This window comes from Pseudorca crassidens, chromosome 10 (genome assembly GCF_039906515.1).
Source record: "Pseudorca crassidens isolate mPseCra1 chromosome 10, mPseCra1.hap1, whole genome shotgun sequence".
NCBI classification, from domain to species: domain Eukaryota; kingdom Metazoa; phylum Chordata; class Mammalia; order Artiodactyla; family Delphinidae; genus Pseudorca; species Pseudorca crassidens.
The window spans coordinates 76,114,915-76,133,953 of record NC_090305.1 but is presented as its reverse complement, the minus strand read 5'-3'; the positions used below and the strand labels follow the sequence as shown (position 1 = coordinate 76,133,953).

General features: G+C 46.1%; 1 long non-coding RNA gene across 1 annotated transcript; it reads left to right on the top strand.

The window, feature by feature from the left end:
• Positions 1-8,731: 8,731 nt before the first annotated feature.
• On the top strand, positions 8,732-18,655 carry LOC137232576 (uncharacterized). Its single transcript, XR_010947078.1, has 2 exons — positions 8,732-8,911; positions 15,060-18,655. It is a non-coding gene; the product is annotated as an uncharacterized lncRNA (long non-coding RNA).
• The last annotated feature ends 384 nt before the right edge of the window (positions 18,656-19,039 follow it).

Here is a 19,039-nt window from a genome sequence, read left to right as displayed (position 1 = left end):
AGGGGTTCAACCACCAACACAAGCCAGTTTTCAAACACTTCCATTACCCAATTTGCTCATCTGCAGTCAATTCCACTCCCAGCCCCAGGCAATTACGGGTCTGCTTTCTGTCTCTATAATGTTGCCTTTTCTAGAAATCCCCAACCTCTTTAAAAAAAAAGTTAGAAGCCCAGGAACGACCCTGCTCTTTCCCAGGCCTAAAAAGGGGAACACTTGCAAAAAGGTATGTCTGTGAGGGGACCTAGAGAGTGTGGGGCCTGATTCCTCTTGGTTGAACTCAGAGAACTCCCAGATGAACTTAGGGTCAGAGAGGCCTGGGTGGGGAGGGGCCTCTGTGGTCCTACCAGCCCATGCCTTCATCTCACAGACAATAATCAAAGTAGCAGCAGCGAGGGACTTCCCTGGTGGTCCAGTGGTTAAGAATCTGCCTTCCAGTGCAGGGAATGAAGGTTCGATCCCTGTTCAGGGAACTAAGATCCCACATGCCCCTGGGCAACTAAGCCCACGTGCTCTGGAGCCCACGTGCCACAACTGGAGAGAAGCCCGTGCACCGCAACGAAAGATCCTGCATGCCGCAACTAAGACCCAATGCAGCCAAATAAATTAATTAATTAAAAAAAAAACAGAAACAGAAACAAAAAATCAGGACTTCCCTGGTGGTGCAGTGGTTAAGAGTCTGCCTACCAATGCAGGGGACACGGGTTCGATCACTGGTTGGGGAAGATCCCACCTGCTGTGGAGCAACTAAGCCCGTGCATCACAACTACTGAGCCTGCACTCTAGAGCCCACGAGCCACAACCACTGAAGCCCACGTGCCTAGAGCCCGTGCTCCGCAACAAGAGAAGCCACTGCAATGAGAAGCCTGCCCATTGCAACGAAGAGTAGCCCCTGCTCGCCATAACTAGAGAAAGCCTGCACGCAGCAACGAAGACCCAACGCAGACAAAAATAAATACTCATAAAAAAACCAAAAAACAACAACGAAAGAAACAAAGTAGCAGCCGCGATGGCTACTACTCAGGGCCTGGAGTGGCCATGTGCTGGCTACCCCTGGGGGCCACCCGAGGAGGGAGTATGGATCTGGGTGCAGAGGGCAGGAGTTCCTCTCTTCCCAGGACCAGTGTGTGAGGTGCTCACTAAATGCAGAGAGGTCTTCCCCCACCCACCGCAGCCTGGATAGCAAGGGCCAGGCCTCTAACCTGCTCTCTCAGGCCCAGCCAGTTCTAGTTCTAGCTGGAAAGGCTCTTGTTTCCAACCTTTTGGAAAGCTTCTGGGCCCCAAAACCCCCTGCTAAACTCACCGTGGTTCACCAGCGTCTGAAAAGGAAATTGCCGCTGCACCAACTTAAAAGTGACCAGGGAAATCAGCTTCCAAACTAGACCCAGAGCAACCACCCAGAGAAGAGCTCAGTCCCAGAAGCAGGGCAAGTTTGGAAGCAAGCCTGGGGGCTGGGCTGGCCTTTGCCTACAAATCACCTGGGCAGGTGAAAAGCAGACAGGCCTCCTTCATTCTAATCAGCAACTTGCTGTGTTTTCTGGAGACTGGAGGCAGACTATAAATTTCTTTTTTCTGCAATGACCAGGCCTAGGAGGGAAGGGGAACTTTCCAGTATATTCAGTAGGACAGCCTTTCTCACCCCAAAAGGAGCAAAGTTGTGTCTGTGAGTGCAAGTGACTAGAATTAATAATAACAATAGTGAACATTTATTCAGAGCTTCATAAGTACCAAATACTATCTTATGAAGCAGGTACCATTATCATCCCCATTTCACAGATGAGAAAACTGATGCCCAGAGAGGTGAGGAATGTTCAGAGCCCCACGCAGTGAGGCGTGGGGCTGGGAGCTGACCTCTGGAAGTTAGCTCCCCTTATGTCCCCTGCAGTACTGACTTCTGCCAAGGAGATGCCTTGCTCTCCCCTGAGGCTTGTTAATAGGCCTACACTCAATCCAGGAATACCTGAGACCAATCAAAGCTGACACCAAAGTTACCCATGCCTCTGCTCTTTCTAGCACCCCAAACTGCCCCAAGAAGCCAGGGGTCTGTGATGCTGAGTAATGGAAAATGAGTTAGGTAACTTTGTTGTTACAAGTTGAACTGTGTCCCCCAAAAGGAGATGTTCAAGTCCTAACATCTGGTACCTATGAATGTGACTTTATTTGGAAATATGTTCTCTGCAGTTGTAATCAAGTTAAAATGAGGTCATACTGGATTAGGATGGCTCTAAATCCAAAGACTGGTGTCCTTATAAGGAGAGGGAGATTTGTAAACTACAGATAAACACAGGCGGAGGCCATGTGATTACAGAGGCAGATATTGGAGTGATGTGTCTACAAGCCAAGGAACCCCAAGGATTGACAGCAACTACCAGCAGCTGGGAGAGAGGCATGGAAGAGAGTCTCCCTCAGAGCCTCCAGAAGAAACCAATCCTGCTAACAACCTTGATTTTGGACTTTTGGCCTCATGAGCTGTGAGAGAATAAATTTCTATTGTTTTAAACCACACAGCTGGTGGTAATTTGCTATGGCGGCCCCAGCAAACTAATACAGTCACTTTCTCAAATCTCTTCAACCAGCCCTGTCATTTTGCTGGTTCCCACATTAATGACTTAAATAAATCTTTGACATGTGGTCACTACCTAGTTGTATGCAAACCTTTCTGAAAATGACACTTTGCTATGGCATAGACACAGAACTATTACTTCAGTTCACTCTGCCCATGGTCTGCTAAGCCACGGGCCCCCACTGCCCATCCCTCTGTCCCAGGCAACGGGATGCCGGGACACGGGGACCGCCCAGGCCGAGCAGCCCTGTGGATGGCACTCCACCCAGATGGGGGCAGCAGGGAAACAGTCCTCTGTCTTGGTCTTTTTTAGCATCTGGAGGGCAGAGGCAGCCTGGCAACAGAAAGCTGAGAGATGGAGGGCTAGGGGAGAGGGGACCTTTCCAATCCTGGCCACATCTGAGGAGCTGGGCAAAGAAAATACTAGTAACCTCGTGCCAGGGGTGATGGGGGCTGGGGCTTCGTGACACGAAGCAGACGGCCAAACAGCCCACTGAGGACAGTGAGGTCATCTGGAGGCTGACTCACTGAGGCTGGCAGTGAAGAGTGTGCATGGCAGAAGTCAGCTCCCCCTGAACCCTGAGCAGGGTGCACAGGGTGGGCCTGGGAGTCGGGCGCCTTGTCCTTCATCCTGGGGCTTGTTACCAAGGCTCATCTCATTTCTCATGACACCTTCAGGGCTGAGGCAGGTGGTGAGATGCGAGTGGGGCAGCGGGCTGGGTTTGAGGTCATGTCCTTCATTTATTCACTGTGTGATCAGGAATAAGAATCTGACCATCAGCTTCCTTATTAGGAAAATTACCACCTTTCCCACTAGTTCCCAGGAAGCCTCGATGGACTCAGGGCCGAGAAAGCACCTCACAAAGGGCCTGGTGTAAAACTGGCACATAAATGCTAAAAAAAAAAAAAAAAATTAAGTCATCCTCAAATGCAACTCCCTTGGCTTTTTTGAGGAAATCACTCTGAGCAAGGAGGGTGAGAGGTGAAAGCAATTAAGTAATTTTTTTCCCAAAAATGGAAAATATCTTTTAATTTACAAAACTTACTGCATTTCACGAATTCTAAGATGCACATTCCCCCCCACCCACCACCACATATTAACATCTCAAAAACCCAGATATTGGTGATGTAATTTGGTAGTGGTTTTTCTTCATGGTAGTATATAAAATAATGGTGTCTTTCAAGCAATGGCATCTTAGACTTATGGAACTTGGTCTAAAATTGATATATGCTCATTGTATAAAGTTTAGACCACAGAAGTATACATAATAAAGGTTCCCCAAATTCCATTCCCCAGAGACCACCACCACCCTGAAGACAGCCCACTTTGTGTGGAAGTGCACGTTTCTGTTTTTGTTCTCTTTAATCGCCCAGCAAATCTCCGCAGACCAGTCACCCACACCTCCTCCAGTGCACCAGAACCAAATTAATGCTTACCTAAAGAGGGCAACACATTACATACTTGGATTTTGTGATCAGACACCTTCCCAAGCCCCACCCCACGGGGCTGGCGCCTCCCCGCTGCCCAGCCCTGTCTGGAGCGCAGTGCCCTGTGCCGACCAGAAGGTGTGGCGCTGAGGGACTCCATGACTTAAGCCTTTTAAAAAATGTACGTGCAGTGCAGTTTGTAGTTTTACCAGTTGCAAGTGACTAAAACAGGGAGGGACGGGGCCTGGTCTGGAAAGAGAGAAAGCGGTGGGAAATCAGAAATGTGTGTCTTATGCAAGGACAGGCTTTTTAACCCATGATATGATTTCGCAGAGCCATCAGGAGCCCTCACGCGCAGCTCTGTGCCAACTTAACCAAACGGGGAAGAAGGAGGCACACGGCGTCAACGTTCATGAACAGGTAGCGGCTGTCAGGAACACTGGACTGTGAAAGAGTCTGAGAATCACGTTTTTCAAAGGAGGAGGGGAAAGTGACTTGTCCAAGGTCATTTCTCTAGTGATCGGCGGAACCTGCCTGGAATCCGCTCTAGTCCATCGGCAAAAGCAAACCTGGGGCTTTTTCTACCATGTCACATGGCCTCCAAGGGGATGATGCCTTCTGCTCCCATCGGGCTACACGCAAAGTCTGCTCGGCCGAGTCTACCTGCATGGTCCTCTGTGGATCACAACTTCAACAGAAGACTGAAATGAGAGGCCAGGGGAAGGAGGCAGGGAACATAGCAGCCTGGGGGCCCGCTGGTTATGAATGAGACTTCTGTTTGCCTGCCCCGTGCGCCTGGAATTTTGTATGAAAACAATGAACTGGAAGGAGGTGAAAGCGTGCTCCCCAAAGCAAGGTCACCACACTCCCCTGCCCCACACTCCCACCTCGCCTTATAAAAGACCTGCTTTGTTTCAAGCAAAGCAAAGGAGAAGCTGGGGAATATGCTGAGATTTGGGGGAGTTCAGGTGTTTGGGGCTGACATTGCCAACGTCTGGGACGAGGCAGCCATCAGAAAAATCGGGAGCCAAACTAGAACCTGGGATTTCAAACAACAATCATCTTCATGACAGCCCTCATGTTTACATCATGCTTTACACAAACTTGCAAAATGCTTCCTCAGGCCTTTTCTCAACAGAGCAAGAGCTTGGGGAGGGAGCATCAATTCCTTCAGCCTTCTCGCTTGCTGTCCGGGCGGCACTGCTTTGACCATGACCGTCCCCATCCCTGCAAGTTGGGCAGGCTGGGCTGGGGTCCCGGCTTCCTCGCCTGCTGGTTTCAAGACCTTGTGCGGGTTAATGGGTCGTGATGCCAGCTGCGTGAGGGCATTTGAGAGTGGCTGCCCGGCAGGATGGTTGTGAGGGCTGAACAAGCTCCTAGGTAAGGGCCTGGCTCATGGCAAGACCTCAGTCGATGCTGGCCACTGGTTGTTCCAGCTAGTAAGAGGCTTACAGTAAGGCTGGGGGTATGGCCTAGCCTGGAAGCACCTGGGTAGGTCTCCGGATGTAACTCCTGCCCAGATCTGGGGTGTGTGGGGGTGTCTGGGTGGAGGGGGGAGCGTCATGTGAGGCAGGCTATGGACTGAGTGATGCTGCAGGGAGGGTGGGGTCCACAGGGTTGGGGTCACTAGTTGACAGAGTCCGGCTTTCACTAAAGTGTACAGCTTTTCACTAAAGTGAAAAAAAAAAAGTGACACACCAGTACTGAGATCTAATGAGGGCCAGATTACATCACTCCTCTTCCTCAACCCTCCCCGGGGTCCTCATCTCAGTCAGAGAAATAGTTACAATCCTTTCAGTGGCCCGTAGGGCTTGCGTCCCCACTACCTGTCTGACCTCCCTTCCACACTTGCCTCCTCACTTGCACTCAAACATGACAAGCATGCTCCTGCCTCAGGGCTCTTGCACAAGCTGCTCTGTCTGCCAGATTATGTTCTTTCCCCTAGATATTCACGCAGCTCCCTCATTTCCTTCAGACCTCTGCTCAAACACCACTTTTTCAAAGAGGGCTTCTTTGACAACTTTTTTTTTGGCTGTGCCGCTCGGCTTGTGGGATCTTAGTTCCCCAATGTGCGGAGTCCTAACCACAGGACCACCAGAGAATTCCCTGCAGGTCGTTCATCAGATCATGACACATTTTATCACATAAACAAGTTTGCTCTTTCTCTCTCTCCACTAGAATCTAAGTTTCATGAAGATAAGGATTTTGTTTGGTTAACTTGCTAGTGCTTAGCAGTATGCCTAGCATGCAATTGGTGCTCAAAAAATATTTGTTGAAATGAACAAACCACCGTGGTCTGCCATGAGTCATTTTTCATTGCCTAGAACTGATATTTCTTGGCAATTGCTTTATGCCAGGCATTGGACTAAGCCCTTGCCATTACTATTATTACCCCATTTTATAGATGAGAAAACTGTACCTCAAAGGTTGGTTTCCTTACCCAGTAATAATGGCAGAGCCAGAACTGTATCTAGTTCTGACGACCCCAGAGTGTGGGTTCCTAGCAACACGATACTCATTCCTGATGCACCAGGAGTCTGAAAAGATAAACACCAGAACTATAGTAGGCTCACAGCTGATCTGTATCCCTTCTTCATATTTTTCTAAATTTGTCTTCCCCAGTAAGCAGGTATTAATTTTATAATGAGAGAAAAAAAGAAGTTGATCTGCTTGTCCGTCCGTCCACCAGGCGTGACCACAAAGGTGGGACCCTAAAGAGGAAGGTTACCCACTGCTCTTCTGGGAGCCTCTGAATTCCAGAATCTCTGGGAACCTGATTAAGAGCAGGAGGGATCTAAGGACCCCTGCACAGATGATGGTGGCAGAAAGACAACTTTCAGGTCAGCTGTGAGGATTGCAACTATTACCAGAAGCAGCAAGTGCTAAGATGGAAGAGAAATTTCTCTACAAGTGCAACTGTGCAACTTCTTTTCCGATTCTGGCACCACACAGACAGTAAAAATGCTTCAAGGTCTGATACCAGCTTAAATCTATGCCACCTTCCCCAAGTTGTGCTTGGCTGTGAAGCTGTGACAAGGCTTGCATTTTTCACCCAGAACCAGCAGGTCAACTCTTCCAAGAAGACAACCCAGTTCCCCACCTTGGTGTGGGTTTCTATCCCTGCAGGGTCTGGTCAGGAGGAAAAGGATGCTGTGACAACTCTGTGACTAAATCCTCCAATAGTCAGTGAGCACCGCGGTAGGGTCAAGAAACCAGCACTTCCGGTAAAAAAGTTAAAAGCTAAGAGCATGTCCTGTTCTTAGGGAATACAAACTAAGGAAAAGGAACACGATGGAAGAGTTGACATTCTCCGACAGTTTAGGGGAAAAGTGTGTGTTAGTGTACACATACACAGAGAGTGATAAAGCAAATGGGGCAAAGTGTAAACAGTCAGTGAATCTGGGTGAACGGTAAATGTTGAGCTCCTTGTGCTATTCTTATGTCTTTATTATTTTTTTTATTTTTTGTGGTACGCGGGCCTCTCACTGTTGTGGCCTCTCCCGTTGCGGAGCATAGGCTCCGGACACGCAGGCTCAGCGGCCATGGCTCACGGGCCCAGCCGCTCCACGGCACGTGGGATCTTCCCGGACTGGGGCACGAACCCGTGTCCCCTGCATCGGCAGGCGGACTCTCAACCACTGCGCCACCAGGGAAGCCCTCCTTGTGCTATTCTTGCAATGTTTCTGAGTTTGAAATCACATCAGAATAAAAAGTTACAAAGAAAAAGAAGGGTATGTGTGCTGAATTAACTAACGCATTCAGCTTAGTGTTTAGAGAAGCTGAACTAAGGGTCTAATTCCTTTTCTTGTGCTGAACTCACCCAGGAAATGGAGAAAACTGTAATCATCTCATTCCTCCTCTTCCCATTGGTCACACTGGACCATCGTAAGCTTCCTGGTATGGGAAACATCCTGCTTGGACAAGAGCTTTGATCATAAAAATGCAGTAAATGCCCCGAGCCTGAGATTGGAATCTTTGGAAGGGACTGTAGGAGGCGGAAGGGGAAACTTGGTACCTCCCCACAGGGAGGTCAAGGCGGGGTCAACATGGAGAAAATCTGAAAACTCACAGGGCAGAGTGTGATGGTGCTGGAGGGCGGCAAAGGCGAGTGAGGCACAGCCCTGCCATTAGGAGCTCACAGTTTAATGGGGGGTTGAAGCTACACACAGGTGACCCCTGGGGTGGAAAGTGCTGGGGGAGGAGAAAGGTCACAGAAAAAGTCCTCCAGGGGCTGAGGGCAGGGAGGCTGCTTCGGGTATTTTTGAAGGACACTGGGAGACGGAGAGAGAAACTCCCTGCATAGAATGCGGCCTCATGATAACTTCCCTTTCTGCTGAAGCCAGTTCTGCACAACCAAAAGTGTGAATCCTCCCCTGCAATGGGGCAGCCTTTGCACACCCAGCTCCCTCTGTCTCAACTATTTCTGCCACCTTAAATCCCCTCTTCCTGGTGTCCCCCCAAACCCGGCTCTTCCTCCAGGCCTGGCTCCAGTGTGTGTGAAACCACTCACACACCTGCCACTTTCCTATCTTCCCCCTGCAATGCCTTCCTGTAATGTCCGCAATAAGTTCAAATCTTTCCTGCCCTTCAAGGCCTGTCTGAGCCTTGCCCCCTGCAAATTTCTCAAGCTGCTCCCTGGAGAAGTCATTTGATTCTGAAAGGAGAGGCATCGGTATGACTCAGTGGTTCAAACATTTAATGCTTCCTCAGGAGGCATGGGGGAAGCTCTTTTGAACTGACCAATCCTACCACACTCTTTGCACTGCTGATCCTTCTGGGAGCCACTTTTGAAAATCCCGACAAAGCACTGCTGCACTCCGCCTTGTCACATGGCACGGACAGCTGGGGGAGTCAACTCACTGGGCCTTAGGCCAGCCTGGGCAGGTGCATTCCTTAGCAGAAGAGAAGTCCTGAAAGGAGGAGGTGAGTTCTGGGTGGCAAAGAGATCAGAACTAGGACGGGTGCAGTTAGAGAAACAGGGACTTAGGACTCTGATGGCAAGGGACACTTTCTGTTATGAAATGCTGCCACATGTGGTCGTGTGCTCCCTGTTGCACAAGGGAGCCAAGTGAAAGTGGGGAAGCGTATAAAGATTTGTTTTGGCCCACAGCAGAAACTCCCAAATGTCCAACCCTCAGGGCAGTCTCCAGTGGTCTAGGGGGACCTGAGAAAAATAAGGGCAGCATGCTGAGGGCTTCATAAAGTTAGCCCATTGAAAGGACTGTTCCTTTGCAGGCCTCTCACTGTCGTGGCCTCTCCCGTTGCGGAGCACAGGCTCCGGACATGCAGGCTCAGTGGCCATGGCTCACGGGCCCAGCCGCTCCGTGGCATGTGGGATCTTCCCGGACCGGGGCACGAACCCGCGTCCCCCGCATCAGCAGGCGCACTCTCAAGCACTGCGCCACCAGGGAAGCCCGGACTGTTCCTTTTTTGATACAGGTCCCAGAGTCCGAAAAGCTCTGAAAACCCAGTCTTTGGTTTGGCACCAAAACTCAACTGGCAGATAATCCTGTCCTGAACCGACACATGGTTATTTATAGCTTTTACTTATTCCACTTAGTTGAATATTCATGTGGTTCACTGCAGAAATTTTACATATTATGAAGTATTGTATGTACCACATTACCTTTTTAAAAAAATTATTTTATTTATTTTATTGCACTGGGTCTTAGCTGTGGCATGTATGTGGGATCTAATTCTCTGACCAGGGATCGAACCCGGGCCCCCTGCACTGGGAGCACAGAGTCTTAACCACTGTGCCACCAGGGAAATCCCCACATTACCTTTCAAAATGTAAAAACTTTCAATTCCAAAACAAATCTGGCTTCCAGGGTTTCATAAGGAACTGTGGAACACTACTATTACATGCATTCTATTTTTTAGAGTGAAAGTAAATAGTAGCTGTGGCTTGTTACGTTTTTAATAAAAATTGAAAATGTTATTGCTTGGCAAAAGAAAAAAGTTGGCAACCCTATGTCTAGTTCCAAATTTCTGGAACATTTTATTGTTCTAAGTCCAACCCTGGCATAAGGCATTTCTGATGCTTTACAAATCTAGGCTTGATTAGAACAGAGCTTGCCAGCTAGTTAGTCACACTGGCCAAAAAGAGCCTGCAGACATGTTTCATTTGCTTCACACAGTGCATTCTCCCCTCCCATCTGGAAAATGAACATGAAGTCCAGTTTCCAGTTCCTCTTGAAAATTCAGAAGCTGTTAACAACAGTCCTGCATGGCATATAATCAGCTGGAGTCAAGCGGCAGGTGGCCTCCGCTGCTTTCTAGTCAATCCCTCTCTGCAGACTGTAACACCCAGTTTGTATTTTTTGTTGTGTTCTGTTTTTTAATATTTTATTTACTTATTTATTTGGTTGCGCCGGATCTTAATTGAGGCTGGCGGGCTCCTTAGTTGCAGCTCACCAGCTCATTAGTTGTGGCATACAAACTCTTAGTTGTGGCATGCATGTGGGATCTAGTTCTCTGACCAGGGATTGAACCCAGGCCCCCTGCATTGGGAGTGCGGATTCTTAACCACTGTGCCACCAGGGAAGTCCCTAGAACACCCAGTTTGGTCCACTGTCACTGGACAGACATACTAGAAGAGACTACGTTAAGACTGCTGGTCAGGCTTCCCTGGTGGCGCAGTGGTTAAGAATCTGCCTGCTAGGGCTTCCCTGGTGGCGCAGTGGTTGAGAGTTCGCCTGCTGATGCAGGGGACGCCGGTTCGCGCCCTGGTCTGGGAAGACACCACATGCCGCGGAGTGGCTGGCCCCGTGAGCCATGGCCGCTGAGCCTGCGCGTCCGGAAGCTGTGCTCCGCAACGGGAGAGGCTACAGCAGCGAGAGGCCCGCATACCGCAAAAAAAAAAGAAAAAAAAAAAAAGAATCTGCCTGCCAATGCAGGGGACAGGGGTTTGAGTCCTGGTCTGGGAAGATCCCACATGCCACAGAGCAACTAAGCCCGTGTGCCACAACTACCGAGCCTGTGCTCTAGAGCCCACGAGCCACAACTACTGAAGCCCGCGTGCCTAGAGCCCGCAACAAGAGAAGCCACCACAATGAGAAGCCTGCACACCGCAACAACATGTAGCCCCCGCTAGCCGCAACTAGAGAAAAAGCCCGCATGCAGCAACGAAGACCCAACCCAGCCAAAAATTAAAAAAAAAAAAAAAAGACTGCTGGTCACCAGCTCCATATAGGAACTGCCCTAGCCAATACCTCCACAAAACTAGGAGGCTGCTGCTCTAGGGAAGGCCAGGAGCAGAGAATTCTGGGAGGCTAGGAGGCCAAGAGCAACTTGCTTGGCTCAGTGATCTCCTTAGCTGATGACACAAAAGAACTTGCTTGATTAGGAATTCCTTCTCACTTTCACAGCAACTCCGGCCAAAGCTGCAATTATCAGGAATATTGTCAGCCTGCCTGAGGCTCAGCTGCTGAAAGCCTGTAACATGGTCCTTAGTCCACAAGAATGACAGCATTTCAAAATATGGTATTAATGAATTTAAAACATCTATTTTAAAAAAAGGCACAATACAAAGCAAAATAAAGATAGTGATTTTTGGTTACTCAACTGGTGATTTTTGGTTACTCAACTGACACCTGTCCAACCAGAGTCAACACCTTGGTCACAGTGGAGTTTGCATAGGTAAACTATGCCACTCTTATAGAGATGGTCTATTTAATCAGAACTCTTTTCTTCAAATACAAGGCATGGAAGACAACATATGAAACACCCATGTACCTGTCATCCCAAATGAACGCGTGCCTCTTAAAAAATTAATTAATTTGTGGCTGCGTTGGGTCTTCACTGCTGCGCATGGGCCTTTCTCTGGTGTGGCAAGCAGGAGCTACTTTTCCTTGCAGTGCGTGGGTTTCTCATTGCAGTGGCTTCTCTTGTTGCAGAGTATGGGCTCTAGGAGTTCAGGCTTCAGTAGTTGTGGCTCGCGGGCTCTGAGCGCAGGCTCAGTAGTTGTGGCACACGGGCTTAGCTGTTCCGTGGCATGTGGGATCTTCCCGGACCAGGGCTTGAACCAGTGTCCCCTGCATTGGCAGGCGGATTCTTAACCACTGCGCCACCAGGGAAGCCCTACCCTTCCCACTTTTGACAAATGCTATTAATCTTTTTCATCTACTTTGAATACTTTTGAAAAGAAGATACGCAGGACTCCCTATATCATATAGAATGCATTAAAAAAAACTTTAGGGCAATTTTAGGTTCACAGAAAAACTGAGTGGAACACAGCATGTGTTTTTAAAAAAATTAATTAATTAATTTATTTTTGGCTGCGTTGGGTCTTTGTTGCTGCGCACACACTTTCTCTTTAGTTGCGGCGAGCGGGGTCTATATTCTTCGTTGAGGTGTGCGGGCTTCTCATTGTGGTGGCTTCTCCTCCTGTGGAGCACGGGCTCTAGGCGCGCGGACTTCAGTAGTTGTGTCTTGCGGGCCCTAGAGCGCACGTTCTGTAATTGTGGCGCATGGGCTTAGTTGCTCCGCAGCATGTGGGATCTTCCCAGACCAGGGCTCGAACCCATGTCCCCTGCATTGGCAGGCGGATTCTCAACGAATAAGCCACCAGGGAAGCCCAGTATGCATTTTTTTAAAAAGCCCTGAGGGAAATTCCTATTTACTTTTCACACTTCGAAATAATTTATTATTAATATTATGGACACTGACCAGGAGTTTTGGTTTGGTTATTAGAAAGCTTAGAGCCACATGTGCTGGGTGGCATGAAGTAATCTTTTCCCCTCTCAGCCTTGGCTCAATTTTATATCCTCACTCTTGTCTTACTGTCTTCTTTCCTCTTCCCCTGCTCATTTTAAGCACGCTATTCCATGCTCTAGGTATCTGTGTAGATCACCATAGACCTTATTGAAACAGGCAGGGCATAAACAAATGCTTATTCAGTACCTTTCTACTTGGTAATTGGTAAAAACTAGGTGCAGCTCTTCTCACTGTTATTTAAGCGTATACCTTAAATAAGGCTTAAAGTCTGTACAAAACAAGGTCCTCCCAGTCAAATTTACATTCACGGTAATAGAATGTTCGCTGCCACTCATTGGTTTTATTCCAGACCAGCGGGAGCCACCATCATACGATCTACCAGTGGCTGCCACTAACAACCAGAAAGCAGTGATTCAAGTCCATCTTCAGACTTGGATTTGACTTCCTATATCCAAAAACTTTTTATTGAGTACCTAATATATGCTGTACACTATACTAGGCTCTAGCTATACCAAAACAAGTAAAGCCCCAGCTGCAGCCCTCAAGGAGTTTATAGTCTAGTGGGGAAGACAGAGAAGGAACTGGCAATTATAAACTATAGCCCTGGGAAAGAGGGGTAAGCTGTGAAGAGAGGTCCATCTGTCCAGAGTGTCCAGTAAAAACTGTCCCTGTAGCTTTTCATACAGTGGTGGAAGATAAAGGGCATAGTTTTAAGAGAACAATCTACTTTGGAAACTCTTGATAAAAACTTCTAAATTTAAATTGTAGGTATAACAGTTATCTTGAGGAAGCACAAGCTTGATTATTTGTCATCCAAAGAAATGAATTTCCTAAGTACTCTCTTGCTTTGGAATTTCTACAACTTGTCTGTCATACATCAATTATACAAGGGAAGAATGTAATCCTTACAGAAGTCTCTTTGTTTGCTTTGATACATTTTATAAAATCAAGTCTTCCAACAATTCAGAAGTCTCCCAATGGGAAATCAGGTGAGAAACCAGTCTCCAAACTGGCTCCCAACAATTCCTGCTGCCTCTTGGTGTCCATGCCCTTGACAACCCTGCCAAATTGTACCTGGGTTAATCTGTGTGAGCAACAGAATGTGGCACAGTGATGGTACATCCCTTCAGACATTCAAAGACTTCCATCCTTTGTGCTCTTCTCTCTTCAATCCCTTGCTCTGGGGGAAGCCAGCTGCTGTTCGAAGCAGCCCTATGGAGAGGCCGCCTTGGTGAGAAAATGAATGGAGCCTTAAGCTAACAACCATCCGAATGAGCTTAGAAAGGCATCCTCTAGTCCCAGCCAACAGCTTGACTGCAACTTCAAGAGAGATCATGGTCTAGATCCACCCAGTTAAGCTGCTCTTGGATCCTTAGAAACTGTGTGAGATAATAAATGTTTGCTATTTTAAGCCGATAAATTTGGGGATAAATTGTTATATAGAAATGGATAACTAAAACAAATTTTGAGGACTTTGCTATAAAATGAGACCAGAAAAAGTATTCAAAGACAGATGATTTAAGCGGGTCGAAGGTTCTATTTACTCCAGGTACTATCACGGTACGTACTCATCTTCACTGATAACAAGGGCTTTATGTGGACACAGCACATATATGTAATTCACCACCTAATTTTTGGCTTAAGTATTTAAAATACAAAGCTTTTTTTTTTTTGGTCTAAAGTTACATAACTAAATAAACTCTTCTCATGGATTTTTGTGTGTCTGATTTTATTAGCTACATACATGAAGCACTAAATTAGAATGTCCCACTTTAAAACTACCAAATTTCGTTTGTGGAAGAAAATGTGATTAGCTCTATATACACTGAGGAAAATAAAAATCTGGTTAAAAATATCCAAAACAGGACTTCCCTGGTGGCGCAGTGGTTGAGAGTCCGACTGCCGATGCAGGGGACACCGGTTCGTGCCCCGGTCCGGGAGGATCCCACATGCCGCGGAGCAGCTGGGCCCGTGAGCCATGGCCGCTGAGACTGCGCGTCTGGAGCCTGTGCTCCGCAGCGGGAGAGGCCACAACGGTGAGAGGCCCGCGTATGGCAAAAAAAAAAAAAAAAAAAAAAGTTGTAAAAAAAATATCCAAAACACATTAACTCTCTGAAAGTTAGTTATGGAGTATATGGGGTGGAGGGTATGGGGGAAGGTTAAATAAGCATAGGCTAATTATCTCAGAACAAGTTTTCAACCAAAACCAGAATGGCATTAACTATGAAAAGATTTACGAACAGCGAAGTAATTTACAGTGGAAACCTGTGATTCCAGAAGTGGAAATGGTTGAGGTTTTTCAAGTGCCTTTGGTGCTCCTTCCTTATTGGTGTTCTTTCATCTGCTTAAACAGCCTGCCATGAGGAAGCGTTCTCAGCCCAGCAGGAATGGATCCCTGCCATTTAAGAGGGAAAAAAATGCTGTCCAAACACACATGCCTGCTTCAAATTCTACGTGGAACAAGATCAGACAAATAAATAAAAATGTAGGATTAAAAAAACCCTCTAGGATGTAATTTCATAGAAGTTTGAATCTCTGCTAAATGAAATCGGGCTACCTAGATGTACTCTGGCCAATTCAAGAGGTCAAAATGAAAAGATGAAGTGAACAGCAACTGTGGACAGGTGGGAGCATAACCAGAAAACGTTCCTTTACTCCTCCATCAACCACCCACCCCCCCCAGTCCCTTTTGCTTTTATTCTCAATGCTCTTGTCTTTTTCACTTTTTCATAGGCTTTATCTCAGTGTCCTTGTAAAACAGGGTAACAAATCATATAAGTTCTGGGTTGAAATCTTTAGGAAAATATATAGCTGCTTAATCTGCTGAATGAGCAGCACTGTAAACACACGCAACAAGATATGGTGAACACTTGCCTTCATGTGCCAGGAGTTATTGGCTCCATCCAATCCACACCCTGGTCTAAGACACTTTCCCCTGTTTAAGAAAAGAAATCCTCCACAAAAACAACAAAAAAACCCCCATATAACCCGATTAAAAAATGGGTAGAGGATCTGAACAGACATTTTTCCAAAGAAGATACACAGATGATCAACAGGAACATGAAAAGATGTTCAACATTACTAATTAGGGAAATGCAAACCAAAACCACGAGATACTTCACACCTGTTAGAATGGCTATTATTGAAAAGAAGAAATAACAAATGCTGGAGAGGATGCGGGTAAAAGGGACCCCTTGTACACTGTTGGTAGAACTGTAAATTGGTACAGCCACTATGAAAACCGTAATGGAGTGTCTTCAAAAAATTAAGACTAGGGCTTCCCTGGTGGCACAGTGGTTGAGAGTCCGCCTGCCGATGCAGGGGACACGGGTTCGTGCCCCGGTCCGGGAAGATCCCACATGCCGCGGAGCGGCTGGGCCCGTGAGCCATGGCCGCTGAGCCTGCGCGTCCAGAGCCTGTGCTCCGCAACGGGAGAGGCCACAGCAGTGAGAGGCCCGCGAACCGCAAAAAAAAAACAAAAACAAACACTAATTCAAAAAGACATATGCACCCTTATGTTCACTGCAACACTGTTTACAACAGCCAAGATCTGAAAACAACCTAAGCGTCCACTGATGGATGAATGGACAAAGAAGATATTGTGTATATACGCAATGGAATAATACTCAGCCGTAACAAAAAATGCTACAATGTGGAGCAGCACTTACAACAACATGGATGGACCTTTAAGGTATTATGCTAAAGTGAAATAAGTCAGACAAAGTATGATATCACTCATATGTGGAATCTAAAAAAATAAAACAAATGAACAAACAAAATAAAACAAAAACAAACTTATAGATACAGAGAATAGATCAGTTGTTACCAGAGGGTAAGGCTGTTGGTGGATGGGCAAAATGGGTGAAGGGGGTTAAATGTATGGTGATGGATGGTAACTAGACTTGTGGTGGCGATCACTTTGTAGTGTATATAGATGTTGAATTATAATGCTGTACACCTGAAAATTATATCTCTATATAAATCCTTCACTAGTTGCAAGGTGCAGTTCAAACCATTTTACAGGGCAAAACTCCAGGACAGTACATAAAACCTTAAAAATGTTTTCCAATCCTAGGAAAATCAATCTCAGATGTTAGTGGTTTGTAAATTCAGGTACTTCTAGAGAAACCAGTCCTGTTCCCCAGACTACTTAGAAGGAAAACTCACCTTTGGCTCTGCAGCCAGATGTCTCTGGGTTGGATGGTTGAAGGTGAGAGGAAATGCACTCCTTTTCTATGGTTCCACAGGTTGCTATGTCTTCCTCTAGTATCCTGTACTGTGACTGGCCCGCTTCCTTGCCTGTATTTCTCCTCTACACCAAAAGCTCTATGACAGCAGGAACTGAATATTGCCAGAACCTGGCACAATGTCTCACATCAGACACTCAAAAAGTATCTGTTAAATGAATGGATGTAAAGCCATCAAAGCCTGGAGACACAACATGGAGTAGCAAAAAAATAATCATCCTCATCCTCAACCTTATAACTTACTGTAATTCTGACCATGAGTCAAAAATTCTCTGGGTTTTCTCCCTGATAGGCAAATCGGTGAGAACGAATTGCTAAGACCTCTTCCAGTATTCTGATTCTACGTATGTATGTACAAAGCATGTTTAAAATTGTAAGACCGATGTTTAAATGAACACACCAGAATTCATAAGTGCAAATGAACATTAACTCCTTTAAACGTAGGTACTTCGACAAGGTACTCATTCAATTACGAAAAGCAACTTAGAATTCTGCTTGTTTCTAATTTAAAGCAAAACCAAATAGCTTTTTAATTTACAAAAGCAACATATATTTACCACTAAAAATAAATCAGAAATCATAAAAAGGGAACAGAATTGACCCTCAATCATACAGATAGAAGCACTAGTGTAGCCTGGATAAAAAATCGTTCTGAGTCCTCCTGCTATAAACATATCCTGTATGTCTACATTTTTTTCTTTATAAAACCAAGGTTATTCTACACTGGTAACCTCTTTCTTAATATAGTATGAATATATCCCCACATACTCTGCAAGCACAGCAATCTGTAGCGTGGCAATATTAATTTATTTAACCGATGACCCACTGCTGGATAGTTAGGTTGTTTACCCAACACTATTACAGAAAAATGCTACACTAAATGTCCTGGTAATTAAAATTTTGAACACACAATTATGCCCTCAGAATAAACTTTCAGACGTGAATTTTTTGGGAGGACGGCTGTACAGTTTTAACACAGTTGACTTGTATGCAGTTTTTTCCTCTTTGGTAACAGATTTCCATCCTTTTGATAGTAGATGTAATCACTGGAAGCAGCCAAAAGTCACTGGGGGTCAAGTCTGGTGATTGAAGTGAGATCAAGCTAGGCAATACTATTTTTAGTTGAAAGCCTCTGATTATGCAGCAGTGTGACTGGTTTTCATATGTGACTCGGAATTGCTCTTGAAGGCAGTCACAACAGGAATTCCAAACTGTTGTAAGCAATTGGCTCATTTTCAAACTAAGCATATTACTTCCTAAAGACACAACTATAAAAGGGATGAACAGAGCTGGATGCTTTCTTAGGATTCATTCCACTGCAGTTCTATCTCATTCACACAGAAAGTCTCAACAGTTGAGTCAATCAATTCACTTTAAATAGCTGTACTGGTTCACCTAAAACTTAAATATTTGCAGTATTTATTGACCACTTGACACTTCACATACATTATTTTTAAAATTTTCATACTACCACTAAAAATAGAGATATTATTCTCTCCATTTTATAGATGAGGAAGTAGAGACTCAGAGAAGACAAATGATTTGCCTAAGGCAGAGCCAGTATGCCAATACGGATGTTTTAGCTTTAAACACCACGTTCTTTTCATTTTCTGACCCAGCCACGTAGCACCTTAATATAATTTTTAAATGTGTTATAGGGTTGTTCAATTCTTTTTTTTTTTTTTTTTTGCGGTACGCGGGCCTCTCACTGCTGTGGCCTCTCCCGTTGCGGAGCACGGGCTCCGGATGCGCAGGCTCAGTGGCCATGGCTCACCGGCATGTGGGATCTTCCCGGACCGGGGCACAAACCCATGTCCCCTGCATTGGCAGGCGGACTCTCAACCACTGCGCCACCAGGGAAGCCCCCTACTCTTTATTTAACCTGAAAGTAAACTGAACAAAACTGGGGGTACTGCTTATGAATAGGCTCGTTTATATTCTTAAGAAAAACTGGCAGTTCACTACAAAAACCCATTTATTCAATTTGAATAAAGTAAATATTGATGCTAGATTTTACATTTAAAGAGACTTGTCTGGCAAGTGAGTCACGTTTTAACAATAACCATAGTAAAAGGGAAAAAAATTA